Source organism: Electrophorus electricus, chromosome 15 (assembly GCF_041902795.1).
Source record: "Electrophorus electricus isolate QZ-2024a chromosome 15, ASM4190279v1, whole genome shotgun sequence".
Lineage (NCBI taxonomy): Eukaryota > Metazoa > Chordata > Actinopteri > Gymnotiformes > Gymnotidae > Electrophorus > Electrophorus electricus.
In genome coordinates, this window is record NC_137511.1 from 25,205,781 (window position 1) to 25,213,197 (window position 7,417).

Sequence of the window (7,417 nt, forward strand, 5' to 3'; positions counted from 1 at the left end):
CCATCAGAATGGGAGCTTGAGTGTGAAACTGCTAAATAATATACTTAGACGTATGGAAAACCGACCAGGGGATTCTGGTCAGCGTAAGGTATGGGATAGACACCATGGGAATATTATAGCAAGTCTTAAATATGCGAATAACAGGAAAAAAAACAATAAAAAAAAACAAATTAAGGAGACTGGGAGGGGGGATGAATCTAACTCCACTTCTCAGTGTGTGTCTTCCAGAGCCGATCCCGATCTCGACTCTGCTCCATTGCAATGGAAACCAGCAGCCGTGGTGCCTGATCCAGTGGCAGCAGAACGTCCACCCTCCTATGGGCTGCCTCAAGCAGGACCACACACTGGTCTCTTAGATGAAGCCCACGCCATAGAACGAAGGCATCACCCTCAGAGCGGTTAACCAGGAAATGGATGCTGACACCTCGTTCAGACTCAGCAGACTGGCTGAAGACTATGTCAGACATCATGAAGCTCAAATTCAAAGAACAGAGCAGACAACATGGATCAAGCCATGTTCACCATGATGCAACAAGTGGCTCCCAGGGGGAGAGGACGAGGAAGGGAGCAAGATGCTCCAGGAGGGAGAGACATGTCATGGAGAAATCGATGTTACAACTGTGGAAAAGAAGGACATTTTTTCAGAGACTGTCCAGACCCAGATGGACAAGCCGCGTGAAACGATCTGGAAGAGGTGGACTGACAGGCGGAGGAGAGGCGGGATGGCTGTGAGGGACCACTAACCCCATCAGAAAAGGGAAGTGCCAGATTTTTATTCCATGTATTCTCAACAATTAAGTAAGGGACCCCTAGCATTACCCCAAGTTATCTTAACTGTTAACAGCAAACAATCGAAGTTTTTAGTAGGTATCGGTGTCACGCACTCAGTAATTCAAGCCAAAGGGTTCAATGTACCAATTACTAATAGGACGGTGTCCATAATGCGAGTGGAAAGGTGGTGCATGAAAGAATGTCTGCGCCTCTCCAATGTCAGGTGGGGGAACAAAAGTTTCGACATGGGTTCCTCATTTCCTCTGTGTGCCCAATCAACCTGTTGGCTGTAGATTTGATGTGGAAATTGAGTTGTACTTTAGTAAGCTCCCCAAATGGACTTAGTGTTCATGGAAGGTGACGCCAGTGCACAGATGGTGCTGCTGGGAGAGGGGGAGCCGGGATATATATATATGAGTGGGGGTTGCAAGGTGGGTCAAGGAAAATAACCGAACACATGATCGAAACCGTCAGAAGGGCAACTAATGGTAAATTTAATTATATGGATGTGGAATGTTTGCATGTGACTGCATATGTTTGCGATGGTCCAGATAAGCAGTATGCAGAAGCTTTTTTTGGTCATTGAAAACCTAGAGACCATTAGAACTAAATATTTGTATTGGGATAATGATTTTGTAGCTGCCCATGCTGAACTGTCCGATGAACAGAAACGTTGGTATGATGTTGAGTACTCCATCCCCCATGTCTCACTAGGAAGAAATAATCCTTTTAGACAATGGCGGGAGGTTGGACCCTGGATAAGATGACTGAGTCATCTCCACAGATGGGAACCCACTGAACAATCCACTATTTACTATAATGCAGGAGTAGATGCATTCCAAATGGCTTACCTCACCTCACCAGAGTGCACCCTTGACTAACTTTGTAGCATCGGAATCCGAGCATGATAATTATTTGAGCGAGGTACCAGATATCTTATGGGCTAATGGGAAAAACAATGTGAGATTAATCAAAAATTGTGAGCCAGTACAAATCATGCGTATACAGACCAAGACAACCCCAATAGCCATTAAAAAAGGAGGTTAAAAAAGGTATTAGGCCAGTATTCCGATCCCTTCGAGATGCCGGTGTAATAATACCATGCCCATCCTCACCTGTCCGTACCCCCAAATGTCCTGTGGAGAAACCAGGGCGTGATGAGTGGAGATTTGTACAAGACTTACAAGCAGTAAATGCAGCAGTACAAGCAAGGGCACCTGAAGTGCCAAATCCGCACACTATATTGTCACAAATAGCACATGACAGTCGATGGTTCACCATTGTGGACCCGGCGAATACTTTTCTGAGTGTACCGATACATCCAGATAGCCAGTATTGGTTTGCTTTTTCCTTTGAAGGAAAACCCTACACGTTTACACACCTCTTTCAGGGCTATTGTGAATTGCCAACCATTTATAATGCAGCATTAAGAGAAAGCTTAGAAGGTCTTACCCTTCCTGTAGGCACAACTCTGCTGCAATACGTGGATGATTTATTATTAGCGGCGCCAACAGAGGAGTTGTGCAAGCAAGCCACTTTATGTCTGTTGAAACATTTAGCTGCAGAAGGGCATAAAGCTAGTTGCAAAATTACAGAACTGTAAAGACGAAGCAACTTTCTTGGGGCATATCATTAAGGGGAATACACACAGGCTGTCTCACAACCGAGCACAAGCTATCATTTCGCTACCTAAGCCAACCACAAAGAAACAGGTGTTATCTTTTTTAGGCATGTGTTCCTAATGTCGCATGTTTATTCTGTCCTATGCAGAACTGGAGGGACCACTACGGGCCATCATTCCCACCGAAGCCGGGAATGCGGTGCAGTTGGCCTGGACCCCAAAGGAAGAAAAGGCGTTTGTAGAATTGAAACAAGCACTACAATGCCTGCTCGCCCTAGGTTTCTCTGATCCCAACAAACTTTTCACTTAGACGGTAGATTAGAAAGGTGCTTATATGACGTCGGTTCTATGCCAGAAACATAGAACCCATCAAAGACCAGTAGCTTACTTCTAGGCAAAATTAGACACGGTGGCACAAGGGCTACCAGCTTGCCTCAGAGCAATAGCAGCTGCCGAGAAGGCCATCCTAGCCTCAAGAGATATAGTGGCATACTCCCCTCTTACTGTTTTAGTCCCACACACAGTACACCGAATACTGCAGGACCAGAGAGTGTCACACTTGTCAGCCCAGCGATGGCTGCAATACCACACCACCCTCTTAGACATACCTAACATAACTGTTAAAAGGTGTACAACACTGAACCCAGCTACACTCCTTCCTACTTCAAAACAGAAGTGTTACCGTCTTCCTATTCAGCGCAAGCTGCAGAACTAGTAACCCTAACGGAAGCATGCAAACTAGCTGCAGACAAAACTGTTAATATTTACACTGATTCCAGATATGCTTGGCGGGTTGTTCATGATTTTGGAGCCATATAGAAGCATAGGCAATTCCTAACAAGCTCAGGTAAATATATTAAACATCACCATCTTGTAAACACACTGCTAGAAGCCATTTTGCTGCCTAAAACAATTGCAGTTGTGAAATGTGCAGCTCACAGAACCACAGAAGACCAAATTAGCAAGGGGAATAATTTCACAGACAAGGTAGCAAAGGCAACCGCAACTAAAACTGCTGTGCAAGCAGTGCAGGAAACAGCTACTAGCCCGCAAGCCACATTACGAGCACTTCAGTCAGGGGCCACTGCCACTGAATGCACCAAGTGGAGGTGACCAGACTGCACAGTGTGCGATGGCGTTTGAACATACACACCCAAGGGCAAACCTTGCCTACCCAAATCATACATGCAGGGCCTGATTAGAATTGCTCATGGGCGTAGCCACATGAGCAAAGGGGGAATCTTAGACAGCATATCAAAGTATTGGTTTGCACAAGGAATCACAAGACTTACCCAAAATTTATGTTCCAGCTGTCTTGTTTTGTGCGCAGCACTCCCTCAAGGGAACCTCCACGCAGACCCCAGTGGCGGGACACCCGCCAGCAATCGAACCATTTCAACATTGGCAGGTTGACTTTGTTGAATTAACCCAGGCAGAGGGTAAGAAGTATATGCTGGTGTGTGTGTGTGTGTGTATGTTCAGCAAGTGGGTAGAAGCGTTTCCCACGACCAAGCAAGACGCACAAATGGTAGCTAAGATGTTCCTAAGGGAAATCATTCCTAGGTGGGGCCTACCAAAGCGCATCTCAAGTGACAACGGCACACCGTTTGTACATCAAGGCCTTATAGAACTAACCAAACATCTAGGTATTGACATGAAGAAACATTGCAGTTACCACCCCGCTAGCGCAGCGGCGGTGGAGCAGGCTAACGGTACTCTGAAACTGGGACTTAACTGGGTCCAGTGTTTACCATTGGTCCTGTGGCAGATGCAGACCAGACCCCAAAAGCGCACGATGCTCAGTGCCTTTGAGACGGCAGACCACCCAACACAGGTGTAGAGCCTCCACTGACGGATAGTGTACTCCTAACTGAGTCTATGGTACAGTACTGAATGTCATTGCACCGTGCCCTGTCCATTGTATCCAAACAGGTGCAAGCTGTCTTGCCGAGCCCCGCAGACAAGCACCTGCATGACATCGCTCCAGGCGACTGGGTATTGTTGAAAGATCTCAGACGAAAGTGGTTGAACCAAGCACAGTGGACGGGACTACAGTTTTAATAAAGGTTTAATTGAGGACAAACCTGGAGAGACCCGTAGCTCATCTGAGTGCAGGTAATGTTTTTGCTTCTCTCTTGGTTGAATTTGATTAACCTAACTAATGATTTAAATGAACTGAAAAGCTACTAAAAGTCTTTGTTTTTTATATACCAGCTGTTCCTAGTGACACACACTCAGAAGATGATTTCAAAAATTATTATCTGACATTAATACAAGCACAAATAATGGCTTTAACTGTTTATCAACAGTTTTCACTCATCAAAAGATTTTGTCATCTGACATTTTGGAAATATATAGAGAGGTTTCTTTGAGAGGGAATTTAATTTATTGAAAAAGTGTAGGACATGAGTATAGAAAATTAAATTCACATTCACAAATCCAAAGACATAACATGGACTGGGATTGGTGGGAGACAGGTAGGTGTGCTGGTCAGGGTCAGAGTGAATGACAGTGTGAAGCAGACAGCTTGTACCAGGGAGACATGTGGCATGGTGTACTATTGTCAGGGAGACATGTGGTACTGATATCAGCAAGCGTAGGATATGGATATTGGGAGTCATGTGGCCTGGGGCACTAGTGTCAGGGAGACATGTGGCCTGGGGCACTAGTGTCAGGGAGTCATGTGGCCTGGGGCACTAGTGTCAGGGAGATGTGTGGCATGGGGCACTAGTATCAGGGAGATGTGTGGCCTGGGGCACTAGTATCAGGGAGTCATGTGGTCTGGGGCACTTGTGTCAGGGAGACATGTGGCATGGGACACTAGAATCAGGGAGATGTGGTGTGGGGCACTAGTATCATGGAGATGTGGGGTGTGGGGCACTTTGTTGTAGGAAAGACTCTGAAGTGGCTGCTGCAGACATTTTGATGGCTGGGCTGGCACTCTGATGTCGAGCTGTATGTGTGTTGTTGTGACCACTGTAAAGAACCTGCTTCAGTCTCTCTGCTTTACTGCATCCATGGAGACCGTCACCATGGTCGACCTTGGTCCTTTTCCTACCACCAATGCCGGGGACCTCTATGTCCTCATGGCTATGGACAGATTCATGAAGGTTCAACATCTTTAACATCATTTGAATCTTTTGTTACAAGCAGTGTTAATTGTTTACTTATTTCAGTTCAGTTCAAATGAAATGTACAGAATAGAGTTTTTGTCTAATGATCATTCTTAAATTGGGAAAAACTGACAATGTTTAATTACCCGTTATATCATGGGACTGATTGCTCAGAGACTTTAAATGAACTGCAGTGAACTGACAATGAAATGAAATGCATATTTACCTTTTGTTAGTACTAAAAATACATGTTTCTAAAACATAATATAGGCTAGAGAGCACAGTTTGTATTTTATTTGGTTGTTGCATTCATTTAGTCCTCTGAATATATACACTAGGTGTAAGGTTCTTGTGTGTCACTGTTTAATCTTGGGCATGTACGCTCTGTAGAAAGACTTGTGGGAGAGAGGAAAACTCACAAGAAATGTCTGTGTACAAATGTTTCTATATACTAAATGTTTCTGACCAAAATGGTCAAGCCTTGACCAAAATGGTCAAGATGTGATGATGAGTATGAGGAAGGACACCAACACCCTGCCTAAAGAGCTGATAATGTCCTCGGGAGTCAGATCCAATGATGACACCTGCTCTTACAACGTCCTTCTAATGACCTACAAAGCACTGAATGGTCTTGCCCCACACTACCTTAGCAAACTCCTAAAAACAGGAGGGAAAACGGAGCAGTGCCATGATTTCTATATGGCATCTGGTGAAATGGGCTTTTTTGGATATTAAAAGCAAACAAATAAACAAAACTCTATTCTTGATGCTACTCCATTGTGTGTGTGTGTGTGTGTGTGTGTGTGTGTGTGTGTGTGTGTGTGTGTGTGTGTGTGTGTGTGTGTGTGTGTGTGTGTGTTTGTGTATAATACACCAGCAACATTTAAATGGTCTTTCCTTGTGTTTCCCGTCTTACTACGTTCACTTCTGTCTGCTGGTTTTCTCATCACTCTTTTACAGCTGTACAGTTTTCTGATCATGTCTGCTTTTAAGCACATTGAGTAAACATCCACAGTGTTGGCCAGAAAAGGTCAGTGAACACTTAGATATAAAAATGTACACCCTGGGGTCTGTTTCAGAATGTGGGTTTATTGAAAACCCAGTTGGCTTAGAGTTGAAAGAAACTTAGGGTTTTCTGTTTCTCAAAGAGGGTTTGGTTGACTGGGCTCACTGCACAACACTGGGTCTTTGCTATTCATTTAATGGGCTATTTATTTTTATCTGACGGATGAGCAGCCAAGACAAAATGATGCTGTACCTGTAACCCTAAATCAAAACCCGCACAAAGGAAAATGTTTTTAAGATCCAGATTTAAATAATCGCACAAAATATGGAGCAGTCCCCATTTATAGGATGTAAAAGATGTCAAAAACAGAGACGACTGTCTTAGAACAGCAATCTTAATCGCTTCAAAAATGAGGGACGTGCCAATAGCAGTTTTCCCGCACGCACTGCATCAAGCAGAATGCATGCCAAGAGTTTGGACTTATTCATCCATGCAGTCTGTACTTCACGTGTGGACTTGCTATCCAAAATACATCATTTTTTCTTTCTTTTTTCCATTTTCATTTGATAAAGCTGTGATTGCATATGAGGTAATGTAAGCCTACAACATTTGTAATTTGCAGGACAACCTCAGCCAACTGAATGTTTGCTGTCTAACACTGAAGCTTGAATATCTGACAACAGTTATCCAGGCTTGAATATCTCAGTAATTAGAAAAATAAGTACCAGAATGCTTTATTGTTTTATTTGAAATATGTCATTTAAAATAAATGATCTAATTGTAAGTATTTAGCTGGAAACTAGAGTTATATTATACAGTATATCATGAGGTTGATTAGGATTGTGAAATAGTAGCTAGTGACTTCCGTCCCACTCAACGATGCACACCAGGTTGTGGATGAAGGGG